This window comes from Strix uralensis, chromosome Z (genome assembly GCF_047716275.1).
Source record: "Strix uralensis isolate ZFMK-TIS-50842 chromosome Z, bStrUra1, whole genome shotgun sequence".
Lineage (NCBI taxonomy): Eukaryota > Metazoa > Chordata > Aves > Strigiformes > Strigidae > Strix > Strix uralensis.
This window is the reverse complement of record NC_134012.1, coordinates 47,387,130-47,404,346: the sequence shown is the minus strand read 5'-3', so window position 1 is coordinate 47,404,346 and position 17,217 is coordinate 47,387,130. Positions and strand designations below refer to the sequence as shown.

Sequence of the window (17,217 nt, the reverse complement as noted above, 5' to 3'; positions counted from 1 at the left end):
CGCTCAAGGAAGCGCAGGGAGGGAAAGCACAGCCCGTCAGTCCCTGCTGCAGCAGCTAACAGCATCCTGCAGTGCCAAGAGGGGACCAGCTGCAGACTGCCCGACCACAGCCTGGAGCAGACCCCACAGCAGGCTGTGGGCTATAACCAGTGCGTAAAAACCGCGATGACTTCAGACATAATGTTCCGCTGTCTCGCTACCGTGTCCAACACGCTAGGCATTAAGGTGACTCCAGTTTTCAAAGGTGGCGGTCCCCACTCGATCAGGCTCACTTTGGGTCTTCCAAATAACAGATCTCTGTACCTACCGTTAGTGGAGCAAACCCATAATCACACAGCACTGGACAGATACCAGAAACCAACACCTTGGGAGGCCGCCCCACCACAGACGGAAGACTCTCTTATCTCTGAAACCAGCAAACATGACATTAAATGTTCCATCACTGAAGGATAAAAATGGCCTGAAACACATAAGAGACTCCAGCCTATGAGAGCATAATCTTCACCATGGGGAAAGAGTTTCCCCCCGTTCTAGATCCAGGGCAACCCCACTGGAACCAGGACAGTCCTCAAAACCCACAGCAGATGCCCTGTTCTGAATCCAGCCCAGCAGGTTCAGCTTCCACTGAAGGCACCAACCTCTCTGGACCTCCAGTCTCACCTTGTTCTCCTCAGGGTTGAACTGGATGCGGAAAGTTGAACACATGCCAGGTGCTACCTTACAGCACACACCACCGGGGCTGGTCAACTTGAAGTAAGACGACGTCTCCAAGACAACCTTCACCAGCCGAAAAACCTGCAGGAAAGACAGGAAACTATGATTTTGCCACTCATATGGAAACATGAGGAGAAAATACCTGGCCATGCCCTGGGGACATCCTGCCTTAACCACCTTTCCAAAGCACTTTTAACTCTTGAGGTTGTCACAACCCAGACTGGAAGCCCAGGAAGTCGCAACAGTTCCGTGATCCCCTTGGGTTAAATTAAGGTGAAACGACACCAAATGACCGGTTAAAATGTTTTACTTGCAGTAGAAAACAATTTAAACTTGGAAAAGAATAATAAACAATGTGATCTCTTATAAATCTGTAAGAAATAAAAGAAAGGAAAGAAATAGAAAGGTGAGAAAGAGAGTCAAAGAAATCTGGATCAGCACCCCTGGATCCAGAGTTGTCTCAGGTCCGACCATCTTGCGTGGTGGGTGCACACACAGCAAAGTTTCAGTTTCATCTTATCAGCTGATTAACATACTTCTGCTTCTGGGGCAGAAATGCTCACCTCTCGTCAGGCCTTGTCGCCTCTTCAATGGTGAAGGCACAAAGTCGTTAGCAAGGCAAGCATGGTGTCTGGCTTACGCAATAGAGCCACACAGTACCGGGCTTACACAGTGCAGACAGTGATTAGCGGTCTTTGCACTTGAGCGGAAACTTTTGGTTTCACTCAGTTTCCCCGCTCTGAGGCCCACATAAGTAGTTTGTCAATACAACTGCAAGGGAGTGGGGGGTGCAGCCTTCCATACACTCCCGCTCCCTCGGGTGACATTCCTTAGACTAATCACAAAGGCCACAGCTTGTCCTGGAGGTTTTCTGTGTCGATGAATGTTTGAGGCATCAATTCCTTCAGTTCCTTTCAGAGGTACATTCACCTAATACACCAGGATGGAATCCATCCTGCCAGGGCAAAACAGCTCTAGGCCAGAGGCAGTAGGGCAACGCCCTGCTGTGAAGGAATCACCGAGCAGGTGAGACACCAGCAGCACCGAGCGATAATACCTGAATCAAGTCCACATATCAACCAGCCCAAAGAACCTGGGGGCTTCTGCCTGCACACACCCAAGCAGTCATGCCTCTGGAGGGGGATGAAAGACCTGAAGGCAAAACAGTACCTGTTATACTGGGGGGAGGAAGAAATTCACTACTAACATACTGGGTTTGAGTGGGGCAGTCAAGCTGCAGTGCTACAGTCATGCAGGCAGACCAGCAAGAGGAGGAGACCACAGACACTGTGGCCTTACTGGGAATAAAAGGAAACCTGAAGAGCAAAACGAGGAACATAGAAAGACAAGGAGACAAGAAACAAGGAGATGGCTAAGGGAATTTAAAGGGGGCTGTAAAGAAGCAAGGGAGAAGCCCAATACACTACAAGGAAAGTCTGATGCAGAAGATGAGAGCGGTCAACTTGCCAAAATGATGGAAAGCCAGACAACCCCCCAGGCTGGGCCTATCAATTATGGGCTTCAGAGGCATTTTCTGCCTTGAGATACATGACCAGCACTGACTCACAGTGTGGTTTCATTATTAAAAGCCACTCTCGGCTCTCTGGAGGCTCTTGCTGCCTGGTGCCTGTAGCCAGGCAGCTCCCAGTGCAGGCAAGGCAGATTTCTGGGAATTCCTCCCCACACCCAGGAGTCCAGGCAGGCACCTTGCTGCAAGTTTCTGCCCTCTGGGATACCACAAGCACAGACACAGCAAATAGGTGTTTTCTAGCACACTGATATCAATCCCTGAGCACCAAATCTCATCTCAGAAAGTCTAAAACAGGCAATTTTGACTGACAGGCAGCTTCGCTGATAAACAACAAACGCACGTGAGGCTTGGGAAAAATGGAGGTTCATTCTTCACCACCCGCTCGAGCCTGATAACCCATGGCCAAGACAGTCCTGAAGTCTCCAAACGCCCTTTGCTCCCAGCAGTGCCCTGGGACAGCGAGTTCCAGGAGCCAATTTCACACTGCAGACAAACATTTTGGTCACCAAGTCACTTGGGAGATGAGCTAAGACCTTCAGCAAAAGCCACCCAGAACATCGCTGAGGGTGGTGAGGAGCAGCCTGAAGACAGAAAAGCAATTTTACAACACACAGGGAAGAGCAGTAACTATACAGCAAAGCACTTCTGTATTTGCATGATTACAGAGCCTCTATCTGGAATATATACTTTGCTGTCAGCTGGATTTTTATGGATCAGACAACCTCAGGCTACCATGCAGTATAGGTCAGTGTGATTTGGAGGAATCTGTGAAACTGGTGAGAAAACTTTGAGACAGAGTACAATGTTGCTGGACATCACCAAAAGCCAACAAAATTAGAATATAACCACTTCTCTTGGGATTATAATCTCTATGTTTGTATACTTAAATATGCCAAGGATTTTCCTTAAAGCTGATCTTACTTTCACACCAGAGCTGTCCAATGGCTGAGGTCTTACTAGCTTCAAAACTAACTCCTTTTGGAAAAAATCAACAGCTCACACATTGCCTCCCCTTTACAGGGCATAAAAATCACAAGGTGCAGCTGTACAAGTTTATTATTTTTTACTGGGAATAGCAGACATGTTGATGCAGATGTTCTTTTCCACTGGAGGAAGCATGAGTAGAGCAAATTGACTGTTTGCCTGTTGGCTGGTACTTGGCAACGTCAAATACTTTGAAGTGCTGTCTGGATAACAGAGCAGCTGAAGCCAAAAGCCTTAATGGGAACAAAGCAGAGCTATAGGAAAAAAGAGAAGCTGAGGCACATTTTAATCAGGAAAGAGGATACTACAGCAAAGAGTGCCCAGAATCAGCGTGGACCCCATGAATGGTATCCCTTGGACAGGGGCACCCACGCTGCTCTTTCCAGTATTCCCAAGCTAAACGCCAGGCCAGGAATGGCGCAGGACTCTCCAGGAACAACTGAGGGACCACCCTGCAACTGTCTTTGCCAAAGGGTCTTCCATTTCCAACCATGTCCCTGTCAAACCCTGTTATCTCAGAATACATTTTGACTTCTCTTGCTGTTCCCCCACCTGCAACATGCCCTGACAGCTTTTTTTGTCCACTTGTTTGTTTTCCAACAAGACTGGTAGATTTGGAGGGGGGGTTAATTCACGTGCTCTCACGTACACTTCCACCTGCCCATCCTGCCCTCCTCTCACGTACACATCTTACTCTTTATTACAGAACAGTATCTTTAATTACACCTTTCTTTTTCTGAACATTCTCTGCTTCCAGCACACTTACTCTTACGTGTCAAGAGAAACCCTTGCATGTACAATGTTCTCTCCCAGAGCACCTTCCCACTCAGCTCCTTTCCTCCCTCCTGTCTTTTCCCACCAGCTGCTCTTGGCACATGCCTCATTCAAGCAAACGTTTCCCCTGCCGAAATTCAAAAGGTCTCAATTTTCCTCCTTACAGTGCAACAGCATTGCTGGCATTTTTCAACTTCTCCCTTCTCAACTTTCCCGGGAAATCTCAAAACGATCACGATTTTTTCAAGTGAAGGTGGAGACCTTCAAGAGAACATTACTCTGGATGTGCTGTGGTTCTCCAAAGGGAAAGCAGAGAGCCACGTTGCTTAGAAAAACCTGAGCAGAACTGCATTAAGCTTAGCAGGAGCCTAAAGTGGCACCTAAAGGCCTCCCACTGCTTCTGCTAAATCAGTCCGTTTCCCCTGCTGCTTCAAAACACCCTTCCTGGAGTGCTAATGCCACTAACCATAACTTCCTCCAGCATGGAGAAGGCTCAAGCCCTGGGCTTTGACAGTGAGCTGCACAGAGGCAGCTAAACAGGCTGTGAGAGGCAGAGGTGTCCTGCCAGAAACCGAGATTAACCAGGGAGCCACCAGCACATGGTGCACACTCGAGGTAAAGCAGGAGAGCAGAAAGAACGTACAACCCTCAACATTCCCATCAATCCAGGGCTTTCAAGGGGAAGGACGCTGACTAGAAAAGCTCCTTTGAGTTAGATACCACCAATGCACAGCCAAAATCAGGGGGAGGATTCCCAGCATGGGAAGATTTCCACCGTCTTGCAAAATAAAGGTGGTGAGACATTTTATTCTGGATGTGCTGTGCTGCAGCAGGTAACTTGTTATGCTCTAAACCACAGGAATTACACTACTCTCCTCTTCCAGCACAGTGTTAAAGCTCCGCATCCCAGCACTTACCTTGTCAGTGTTCCTCAGAATCAGTGGCACTTCGTAGACCTCGACGGGGACGTAGTTCTGAAATACCACCTCTGAAGGAAAAGGCTGAAACAAGCTCTGCTCCAGGTCAACTGCTGAGAACTGGAGAGGCAAGACAGAGCGGTGAGAGGAGGGTCAGCTGCTGGGAGAAAGATTCATGAAAGAACCCTACCGATCTCCAGTGGAGTACAGTCTCTTGGTGAGTACGTCCACGTGGCTCACGCTAGGGAAACAGCCCCCCACCTGTGTTCTGAGCTGATCAAAAGTTTCTGGACCACACTGAGCAGGCTCAAGCTAAGAAGCTCTTTTGGCGGGTGTTCCTCCAGGTTTCCTTCTCCAGAATGCAAGGCAGTGCTTACTGCCAGCAGAGCCCTGTGCTAACGTGGTCACACAGCTCCAGAGCACTTCCTGGAAGAGCCACGAGCACTCATGGAGCAAGCAAAACCCAAGAATTTACATGAGACTCCATGGGAAACAATTTTGGGATGATCTTTACTCTGAGACAGAGAGACCGAGTCCCACACATCCCTAAATACCTTTTTTGATAGAGAGCCTAGAAACCACTTAGAAGACCACACTACCAGAGGAGGTAAGGCTAAAAAGAAAGTAACACAGTAGTTGGGAAAAAGACAAAGGAGGTGAATGCTGGATAGTGGTAAGGTTTAGCTCTTTTCTCAGCATTACTGGGCAACTTGAGTAAGACTGGACTTGGTATCTCCTTTATCCACAGGCTTTAAATAGATGCTTTATTATATTCCATTATTGCCATTTCATTTAATACCACCGCAGAAGCACGTCTGAAAATATACACAAACCGCAAATGTTCACAGAGCAGAGGCAATACTTGAGAAAATTCCTCCCTGCTTTGTCTCCCCTCTCCCAGCTGCACTGTTCCCACTCAAAAGACCCAGGCAGGCCTCCTGCTGCTCCACAGGAGCCACGCTCACACGGCAGCTCGTGCCTGCAGCACGCTGCCAGCTATGTGTGCGCTCATCTGATGCGTTCCCAACCTCCTGTGCTGCCTAGGGCAATCCTTAACCAATTGGTTACAGGTCTCTTGCTGCCAATTTTCCACTCAACAGCCTACCTCAGCGATCCACTCATTTGGACTATGTGCTACAGTGAGCAGTCCTGTGAGAAAAGCAGCTTAAACATACATCTAAGTGATCCAGAGAACGCACTTCCACTCCCCTCTGCCCAGGGCGATTCCCCTGTATATCTGGCAGCCTGCAAAATCTAACACCCTGTAAAGGTCCCACACATTGTTCCAACCCAAAACATTAATGCACTTGGTTTTGTTAAATCTTAAGTAATTACTATAGGCCCTCAGCCTTCAAAGGCCAATGCTGCCACCGTTGAGGGAGTCTCATGACCCCAAGCATTTGACAGTGACTACACCAAAGCACGAGGTGGCTATTTCACCAGGAGGATGGAAAATGGCAAGCTCGGGCCCTTGTGGCCTGCCCCAGCCTTCCCCCAGTATCAGCTAAACTCCAGCAAAACCCACCAACTTCAGCAGAGGTTATTTATATTGACTTAGCACAGATCAGGACTTCCAACCTCTCACCAGGGAAAAACGTTCTACCTTTCCCCAGCAGAAGGAACTCCACCACCACCAGCAGTTTGAAAAGACAACAGGCCCTAGTCACTGAGGTATTCAGATGAGCCGGAGGCACTCCTGTCACAAACACACACCCTCTTCAAATGTCACATCAAACAGCAAGGAAAAGGACAGGAAAATGCTACCTTGTGATGGGAGGTTTCACCCATGTCTAGAAGCTGGGTAATCCGGGGCCACCTCATCTCTTGGGTGCTGGCCAGCCTCTGCTTGGTGGTAAGAGACATCTCCTTCAGGAAGGCAGAGGGAGTCAGCTGAAACGCAAAACACCAGCAAGAGCTACAGAAATGCCTTTCTGCAGAAAGACTTTTCTCGTTCAAGTGCCACTGATGAGTAATTTGTGATCACAGCCACTAGGATAGTCCTGGAAGTCCCGTAAATTACCTGCTGAAATATTTAACATCAGTAAATTAATGATATAGAGCGGAATACACACGCTCTAAGCAAGTGGCTCTGTCCCATTAGCTTCTCCTTCATGAGATGATGTGACATGTTTGGGGATTTCTGCTCTTCGGGTATTTGTACTCTCTTGAGTTTTGCTGGATTGAGCCAGAGACCTCTGGAGAGAGCGGGGAGGAGTTATCAGACATCCCCTAACTTCACCCTTGCACAGTGCTCACAACCAACACGCAGGTGGAGATGGCACTGCTGGATGAGTCAGAGGAAAGCAGAAAAGCAGCATTGTGCCAAGACTGAGGTGGAGAGGAATGGGTCCAAGTTTTCATTATTTCTTTTCCATTAGCACTTGTTTTCTCTCTGTTCTGGCCTCACAGACCCCTCCACAGAAGGATACAGAGATGTCTCCTTGACAGAGCCTCAGCACTGGGTCACCTCCAGTGAAGGGAGCTCCAGCCAGCAAAGGGGACAGTTGTGGATGGGAAGGAGGAATCGCCCTGGATCCACTGCTGTTTGCAGGGCTGCATCTGTGATCCACACAGGACACAAGATACCATGAAACAACTCTTTTGGAAGCTATTCTATCTGGAACCAGCCGTGTCCTGTCAAGACTCCAGGCGGTTTGAGCAGCCTACCACATGCCCGGCTGCCCAGCGGTGTGGCCAGGGCAGCACTGGCAGGTATGCCCACGTGACAGAAGATGTTACTGCCCACATAGCAAAGAGGACGGACGGAAGCACATGTTTGTGCTTCAGCTGTTCCCGTGCAATGCCCAGTACATTCCTTCATCTCAGCTCCGCTGGCACGTTCGGGCAAGACCCTGGACTTTATCCTGAAGCAACACAGTCCACCCCCCACTGCACCATGACAGCCCCCTCCAACAGAAGCACGGCAGCAAAGAGTTGGGGAGGTAGTGCCTGGCTCCACAGCACCCTGACAACGGGAGGGGAAGGCAGAGGAGGGACAGGGGCAGCTTCCAGCCTTAACCCAGCTCCTACCCGGCCCCCAGCAGGTACTTACAGTCACACGCTGCTCTGCCTCTCTGACCAGCTTCGGATAACAACGTACTGTCACCTTACTCTGGAGTCCATCAGCCGTTTTGGAGGATCCCATGGACCGATGAATCTTGCCAGTGGCCATGACTAGGCAAACCTGGAAGGAGTAACAATGAGACTTTGAAAATCCAGAATCCCATTCACAGCAGACCCAAAGGATACACCTGTGTCTCCAGGCTGTGGCATCCTTCCTACGTGGAGAACATAAGGCCGTCCCACACTGTTTCGTGATTAGACCATATTTAAGTGGCAGAGTTAAGATTCATAGAAGTAAAACTCCATAAAAATATTCCCTGAGACAAAAAAGCCTTTTGCTGTGGGTGCAGTCCCACGAGCCACAACTATATCTTTTCATGAACTTTATCTGTCAGCTGACAGTGAGATCCACCAAGGGTCCTTTCCAAGGGTCTGATGGAGAGTCCCCAGCTCCACATACTATCATTTACTGTGGCAGCTCCTGCCTTAAGTCTTTACAGTACCATTTTCCCCTTCCCAGCATCCGATCTCTGCTATACTGGCTTGGCAACTTTGCATCTCCTTTTTTATTTACTCTTTTTCTGACATCTGGACCACATTTAATAGAATCGTTTAGGCTGGAAAAGACCTTTCAGATCATCGAGTGCAGCTGTAGACCTAGCACTGCCAAGCCCATCACTCCTTTCCCTGGATGTACGCAAGAACTGCTGCTCAGAAAATCCCTATGGATTTCAAATGCAGGACCGAGGGCCCCCTGCCCCGGGCGCCACCCTGCCCCAGGCACCCCCCTCTTGCACAAGGGATGCCCCCAGCCCTGCGGCATGGGGCAGGGGGTGTCACACACCCCCCCCCCCCGCCCCGAGCTCCCCTGCACCCTGTGTCCCTGCTCCGCCCTGCTCCCAAGCCCCCCCTGCCCGCCCGCGGCTGAGCCTCCCGGCAGCACCGGCGCCCAGAGCCGCCCTCCGGCTTTCGGCCAGGGAGGGGATGCAGCCACCACCCCCCCCAGAATCCCCCACCTCTCCCTCTCTGGGGAACACCGAGGGGGGCAACAGAGCCTCCAAAGCCACTCACACACAACCCACAGTGGTGCCAGCACCCCCCTCCAAAAGGATGAGCTGCTTCCCTCTCCCCACGCTTGGTCCTAACCCGGATCCCAGTTCCACCAGCTCAGCTGCTTTGCTGCCACCTCACACCTCCCAGCCCGCCCGCAGCAGGGCTCTGGCACGGGCCCACACTGATGCACAAACAGCACAACCACCCCTGTCCTTCTCGGGGACGCCCTGTCATAAATTAACCCTGCGAAGCGCAGCCCGACAGGCACAGCACTAACTCCTGACTGAACCCCGGCTCCCCCCACGCCCTCACCCAGCAGCTCCACCCCCTGGGCTCCGCTCAGCAGATGCATCGCACCCCAGTGCCTCTGCCCAGTGCCCTTGTGCAGGGGCTGGCACGGGGCTAAGGGGAGGTCAGGCCTTGCTGAGCTTGGCTCAAATCCCTCGTGTTCATTCCAAGGCCAGAGATGCTTCTGCAACCAGCAAAACCGGACGGCTTGGCTGGCTGGCCAGAGCACAGCGGAAAACGAGCCACGGTCGAGCCACAAACACACACCAGGGCCTGCTGGCACTTCTCACCTTCCCCCCGCTTCCATTACTTTTGGAACCCCATTTACTGGGATTATGAACTAAACCGCTATTAATATCCAAACTGTCCTTTATTACTCTTTAAATTTTTTTGGTGGGAACAGAAGGAAGGTAAACATCACTTAGCTGCTTCACTTCACGAGAGCAGCTGACCCGACGTGACTTTGTGCCCGACCTTACTAAGTGCTCAGAATATTATGAACAGCCTCAAACCCACGGATCGCTGCTGCTCCGAGTGTCAACAAAATCAGAACACTTTCCTGCTTGGCAAACCAACAAAAATCAAAGATAAACATCTACATTTACTAACACTACTCTGGACTAGAAATAATTTTCCCTCCCTTTCTGGCTAACTGGACCAAGGAACAGATGGATTTGCCCACTTATTTTCTGGGACTTGAAAGACCAGCGCCCTCAAACACAGCTCTACTCTAAAATTTTTTGCATCCTGACATTGAGTAAAATCACAGATCATATTCCCTCCTGCTTCCTCTGTTCCACATCATCTATGCAAAGATTAACATTCTCTTCCCCTCAACTTTTACACACAGCCTGCAAGCAAGGCAGTAACTTCACTCCTTCCCTCCCCCCAAAACAGCTGCAGCGTTGTACATGTCCGAGGTACTGGGCCCTTTACAGTTTCAGGAAAGGACAAGGTTGTCGGTTCCTTTTGTGTTTGCAAGAAACCCCAGAGCACAGCCCTGTCCTATGGACACAAGGCCATGCTGCAGCAAGAGCTGGGATTAAAGGCCTTCAGGGCCCGGGAGCTTGGCAAAAGCTGTGCTGAGGAAGAAGCTGATGTGAGCACTTCGATACGGCCCTCAGGCACCCAAATCCCTTTGTGCATGTGTCCAACAGCTTCCCTTGGTAAAATAAAACTGAACAGAGCTCTGATGAGACTGTGCTGACAGGGACGGGAAATTAAGAATAAACAGCAAAGTGCTTAAAGGACATGAAGAACAAAAAGGCAAGTTCCATGTAGAGGCACAGCTCCGTGCCTGTACAGATCCTGTGGCTGTCACTGTGCCCCGTGCCAGAGCTCTTGTTTCAAGGGACCCCACGTCACTCGTGCTGGAGCAGCAGCACCAGCCTCAGAGCTGTCGGATACCAACTGATCGCCCTCCAAACTTAAAGGCTGGGGATAGATGGGCACACTCTGCCCTACAATACACTGCACCCAGCGGCTCTGGTGTCTGGTGTCTGAACCTTGCTTCACTATGCACAATAAAGCCTCTGCTTTCTTCCTTACGCAAAGATCAACCATCTCCCTCTGGAGTAGTTGGTTAATTTGCCTTCCTATTACACTTTGCTGGAAGAGGAATAGAGGAGATCTGTTACAAGTGAGACGCAGGATGCTGTTGAAAAATTTTGTTCAGTTACATCATCTTGCCCTGTTCAGGCTTAAGTAGAAAGGTCACATTTCTTGCCTAGAATTCACCTGCTTAGCTATAATTATCACATAAACAGCATCTCAAGGGATCCAGGAAAGGAGGAGGATTTCCAGGACTAATCTCTTGCCCCTCCAGCCCACAGCTAAGTGGCTGAGTGCTTTCTAAATCAAGTCTCGCTACCCAGGAAGCCTCACCCGTCACCTCTGAAATTCAGTCCCTCTGAATTTTATCACTTTGGTACTGTCATCCCGCAATTTATTACAAAAGCTCTACCATAGTTGAGAGAATGAATAGGAGCCCAGTGTTACACCTTCCTGTTATTTAATGAACTTCAGCTGTCCGCTGACAGTGAGATGCACCAAGGGTCCCTTCCAAGGGTCTGCTGGAGAGTCCCCAGCTCCACATACTATGGAGCTCCACATACTATGGAGCTCCCGCCTTAGGTATTTACAGCACCATTTTCCCCTTCCCAGCATCCGATCTCTTGCTATCCTGGCTTGGCAACTTTGCATCTCCCTTTTTATTTATGCTTTTACTGGCATCTGGACCACATTTCATAGAATCATTTAGGCTGGAAAAGACCTTTAAGATCATCAAGTGCAACTGTAGACCTAGCACTGCCAAGCCCACTGCTCCTTTCCCTGGATGTACGCAGGAACTGCTGCTCAGAAAATCCCTATGGATTTTAAATGCAGGGAAAGGACAGGGAGGGGGAGTTGGCTTTGCAGTCCCTCCCAGCTAGGCCACCTGCTGCATTTTTCATCCTCAGCCTCCACAGCATTTTCTAGACAGAGCAAGAATAATCTAAGCCCTCATGTACACACCACGCAAAACAGATTCCAGCCCAAAACAGCCCAAAGGCCGTGTGTAAACCAAGGCGGGCAAGGCCAGCGGCAGCAAGGCAGGCAGCCCCCCTCCCTCCACGTTTCACCCACAGCCCGGGTGCACTCACAGCCGCAGCCCCAGGGAAGAAAGGGAGACAGGCCGGCACTTTCTCTCTCTGGGAGCAAAGCTTGCTCCCTGCCCAGCTCCGCTTGGGGGGAGAAGAGGCTCCAGCTCCCAGCCCCTGACAGGGAAAGTGCTTCATCCTCCAGGTGCCTCTCGCCCAGCACAAGAGCCCCCCCTGCCCTGTGCTCCGGGGGCAACCTCCCCCCTCAGACCTTCCCCAGACCAGCGGCTGCCGTGCAGGGACACAGATCCCACAGGAGGGCGAGCACAGCCCACGGCCAGCAGAGGTTGGGCAGGACCGTGGGCCCCCTGCCCCAGGCACCACCCTGCCCCAGGCACCCCACTCTTGCACAAGGGATGCCCCCAGCCCTGCAGCATGGGGCAGGGGGTGTCACCACCCCCCCCGAGTTCCCCCGCAGCCCCGGTCCCTGCTCAGCCTCGCTCCCAAGACCCCCCTGCCCATGGGTGAGCCTCCTGGCAGCACCGGCACCCAGAGCCGCCCTTCGGCTTTCGGTCGGGGAGGGGACGCAGCCACCCCCCCCGCCCAGGATCCCTCACCTCTCTCACTGCGCAAGGGCCACGGGGACACACTCACGGGAGGATCCCCAATGCCAGACAGGCTGTTGCCCCCATTTCCAGGGCAACTGGGCATCCTGGCTGGCCCCCAAACTGCCATGGCAACAGCGGTGATGTGCCGGGGGTGGGGGGAGGCGGGTATCTCCGGGACACGGAGGCAGAGGGGACAGGGATGCTCAACGCCCAAAGCCCCCAGTGAGCACAGCAAGCAGGTCCTGAAACTGCCTCCAGCACACCCGCCAAGCTCCAGCACAGCTGCAGCCCTGGGTGCATTACCCCGGCACGGGGCAGCGGCTACAGCCAGTCCCTTGCTGACCCTGCTCCGCTCTCTGACCCAGTCCTGGGCCTCACCATGCCTGGAGATGGAAAACTCCTCAGACAATCCCCCCTCTCACAGAGCTCCCTGCCCAGGTACACGGGTGCAGCTGAGACAGGGAAGTCGAAGGAGGACCAAGTCTCTTCCGGGCTTCTTCCCATTGACCGGGCTTATCAGTTCCAAGAAGGCTTGCAAGCCAGCCACAAAAGGAAGCATCAGCCACTACCCCTAGGGGAGACCCACGCTTTCAAAAAGAGAGCCCAGAAGCTGAAATTTCACCACCGTGGATGCTCAGGACCATGGAGTCAGAGGAGGGACGGGGTTTATATCGCTGCCCCCTCTCCATTCCTGGGGTTGGACATACCCACCTCTGCTCCCTCAGGGACCAACAAGCCCCTCTTCCCTTGCCAACACTCCCTCTGCCCCATGAGCTCCCCTCTGCTTTCCTGCACAATATCCAACTGTTACCAGTAAGCTCAGCTCGGAGCCATCATTCCCAGCTCACACTTGGCTCTCAGCTGGCTGCCTGCATTTCTGACTCCAAGAGGACACATGTGGAGCAGCCCAGGGCATGGAGGGAGGATCACACTGGCACACAGCCCAGCACAGAAGCAAGCCAGCCCCCTCAGCACTTCACACAAGCCACCCTCCTCCATCCTAGCAGGGTCTGACCAAAGCAGGCTGCTGGCCCTGCTCTCTTCAGAGGCACAGGGAACTGTTGGTTCACACAGGGAGCTGCTCTACAGGGCTGAAAATCCTTCCCCCATCCCCTGGGAAATGCTACTGACAGCTCTCATCCTCCTGCAGAAACACACGAGAGTACAGCCAAGGCCAGCAGCAGGTGTGTGGCATTACTAACCTCTCTCTTGCTGCAGTGCCAGAAGGACACAGGGCACCATCAGCCTGCGTCCCCCCACAGCCCTGCTGCAGACTCTGAGACAAAGCCCCAGCACAGGCACTGCCCAGCTGCTGGACACCAGGACCAGAGCCCCTGGGGGGTGACACAGGCACATCAGAAACGTCTTTCCTGGCATCAGTGCTGCACTCACCAGATCGAACCCACAGAGTAACTGGGCACAGCTGGTGTCTTGCAGAGGACATGGAGCTGCAGCAAAGACAAAGACAAGGGCTGCAGTGAGGACCAAGGGAGAGGAGGGCAGTGCTGGCACAGACAGCTTACACCATCCATGGGAGCATTCCCTTCCCCCGTTTTAACCCATGAAGGAAGAACTCCAGCGCTCAACGAAGGGACTGACTGTGACACTCAAACCGTTTTAGATGCTATCAAAAGGTTTCCTACCAAATAACTGCAGTGAGATCACTTACCCAGCTGCATCGTCACGAAGTCCCAAACATGAATTCCCAAATGGGCAGCCCATAATCCTCTCTAATCCAAGCAGGGTTTGTACTCGTTTTCTTCTGAGAAAGAAGGGAAATAAAGTTGGCTCCTTTCAGACATGTTTCTCCTGCCTTCCCCTGAGCAATGCAATCCCACATTGCAGGGGAGAACATTGATTTTTTTGGTAGCACACACCTCAACACACAGCCCTGGGTTTGCTTTCTCCCTTTCTATTCCCATGTTCGGAATCAATTTTTTTCCTCACTTTCTGTTTATTTTACATCTCACTTCCAAACCCTGAGCTGGTTCTCTACTCCTTTTCTAAATGAAGACAATATCTCAAACGTCTACATTTTGCACACCCTGACATTAGCGGTGCAACCACGAAATCCAAAAAGAGTAAACTCATTTTTCCCCACTGCTTTTTGAAACAAATCAAAGTCCTTGGCCCCAACAAATGTAATGCCTCCTAGGTTTTCCTTTTCTGTAATACTACGAAACCATTTAATCCAGCCAGCTGTCTTTGTGTAAATGCAGAAGAAAATTTACAAGCCTCAACAAGTTAATCACAGCTCAAGGGGAATCTCTGACATGGAGGTCAGCAAGGCAGTAACTGTGAGGCTGTGACTGCCAGGAGACAACGCCACAGGAAGATGGGTCGATTCTGGATGGAGGTTCAGGCCTGACTCAGCAGGGTACTGCCCTTAGGCATCTCAGCCTAAACAAGAAAGTGGACAGTTGTCAAGGGCACTGATCACCTACACAGTTACAGGATGCTTCGATAGTTGTTCTGGGGCTCACTCTACCTTAATCCCAACTCTCCTGGCCTTGTGTTCCCTCTGGCAGCTAAAAGACACCTAAGTCCCCATCATATTGAGGGCAGAAACATGCTGCAGTACCAGTGCACTGTAGGGGCAGGGCTTAGTGGCCTTTCACAGTCACAGAGGCAGAGCAGGGGTCAGTCTCTCCTCCTCCACACCCAGCTCTTCTCCTCAGCTGGCAGGGTCCTGCCAGGGCATTCTCCATCCCACCCCGTCCCATGGGGCACCACAGGCTGGGGAGCACCAGGCCCTCCTCTCCTCCACCCAAGGAGGGCACAGAGCCTCCTTCAGAGCCCAAGCACATGGCAACTCTCTACCACTGGACATCTCATGCATTTAAAACCATGGCAATACCTGAGCACCCACAGCCCAGCAAGATCCTCCCATGGTCAGCTCCAAGGACCACGCTAAATACCACAAGTGGTCCTTCCCTCCAACTTCTCCAGGACAAGAAAAAAAAACAATGTGCTTTACCTGGTCCACCACAGCTTGGTTTGCATTTGCAGCTTCTGGCATCACTTGGCAGCTCCATTTGCAGTGGGACGGGTCTCCTTGGCTCCTGGTTTCACAGCAAATCGGTCATCCAAAGCCCCAGCAGGTCCAGTACCTCTCCTGCAGGGCGCTTTCAAACACCAACATCTGGTTCTGTGATTGGAAGCAAAGGAGAGGAAGATTAGAAAAAACAAGAGCTGTAAGTGGGACACAGGGAAGGGACAAACCCAGCCCGTGACATGCATTTCAGCCTCAGCCCACAGGAGCCCCAGGCACAGTCACGGCAGCTACAAAGCACCACAGCGTGTTCAGAAGCAGTGCTGGGAAAGGAGCAGCTTGCTTTCTTTATGCCTTGTGAAGCACTGAAGGGACAAACTGGTCTCCTTGCCACTGCCAGGCCAGCGGGTGCAGCTCCCTGCAGCACACGGGTTGTGCCAAGAGGTGCTGGGGCAGCCTGAAGGCACCAGCTCTGCTGGGCGAGGAAGTTACGATGTGAACAGGCATCAAGAAAAAAGGCAAAGTGGAATGTGGTTTTACCTGCTCTGGGCAGTTGCCTTCATAGGCTTAATACAACCACGCAACAGCCACAATTGCTGAGTTTGAACTCAAGCAAAATCCCAAAGCAATTGCTGGATTTGTCAAATATTTGACTGCATTTGTATCCAAAAGTCTTTTGCCAAAAAAAAATGGGCATTTTGTTAAAGAACAGCCACACAGAGGCAGTCCTGGACTGGAACCTCAGCCAGGGCTTTATGATTTTTAAACAGGGCACCTAGTGCACCCCACAAAAGAGCCTCTGCTCTCTGCCGTGGAAGTACTGTCAGACTCCACAGCTTTGACGTGATTGAGGTCTCCATGCTGACTCCCAGCACATCACATCCTGGCAGTGGGAGCAGAAGGGCAAGTTTTCATTTTCCACATAGAGATCGTCCAAGCTGAACTGTTAAACGAGCTCCTCAGGTTCTTCCTTTGAACCTCTTCCCACCCTTCACACATCCCAAGAACTACCATGAATCAAAGAGCCAGCAACAAAACCAGCCCCAAACATCTGCAGATTCTCCTTGAGAGAAACCTTCCCACTCGTGAAAAAACAGCTCTGTAATAAGCACACGGCCTCAAAAGCAGAGGGGAAAACCCTTCAAAACACAAAGCAGGAGTGGAGCCACTCGTGAAATCAGACTGGTTCATCAGAAATGCTGATCGGTCTGTGCAGGGAGCACCAAAGGCCTGAAAGAATGAATCTGCCAAGCCACTGATATCATTGAAAACAGCTAGGATTTTAGAAGACAAGACAGTAGCCACATTAAAAAAAAAAAAAAAAAAAAAAAGGAGGATAAAAAATTAAAAGATAGGCACCCCAGTGGGTCCAGAATCAGCCATGTTTGCATTTCAGTGACCACCAGCACAAACATCTCCGAGTTTCAAGGCTCAGCGTTGCAGGACAGATCCACCCAACCCGGAGCTGTCAGCCTCACGGCAGAGCTTTTGTTTCCCATTACCAGGTCTGTTATAGGAGCAGCTCAAGAGGGTGCATGTTTGGTTTCAACAGCCTCTCTCTGCCAAGCATGAAAACAGGGATCTGAGTACCCCACTTGTGACTTCCTCTCACATTGAAAAGTCTTCCTAGTGCACCCTGGCACCTGATCTCATTAAAAGGGAAGAGGGGAACAGATGGAAACCAAAAGCAGCTGTCAGCTGCCAACCACTGACC

The 17,217-nt window shown here is 51.4% G+C and overlaps 1 pseudogene; it reads right to left on the bottom strand.

Moving 5' to 3' along the window:
* LOC141938248 (hydrocephalus-inducing protein homolog) overlaps positions 1–17,217 on the bottom strand; it is a 171,982-nt pseudogene that overhangs the window by 77,002 nt on the left and 77,763 nt on the right.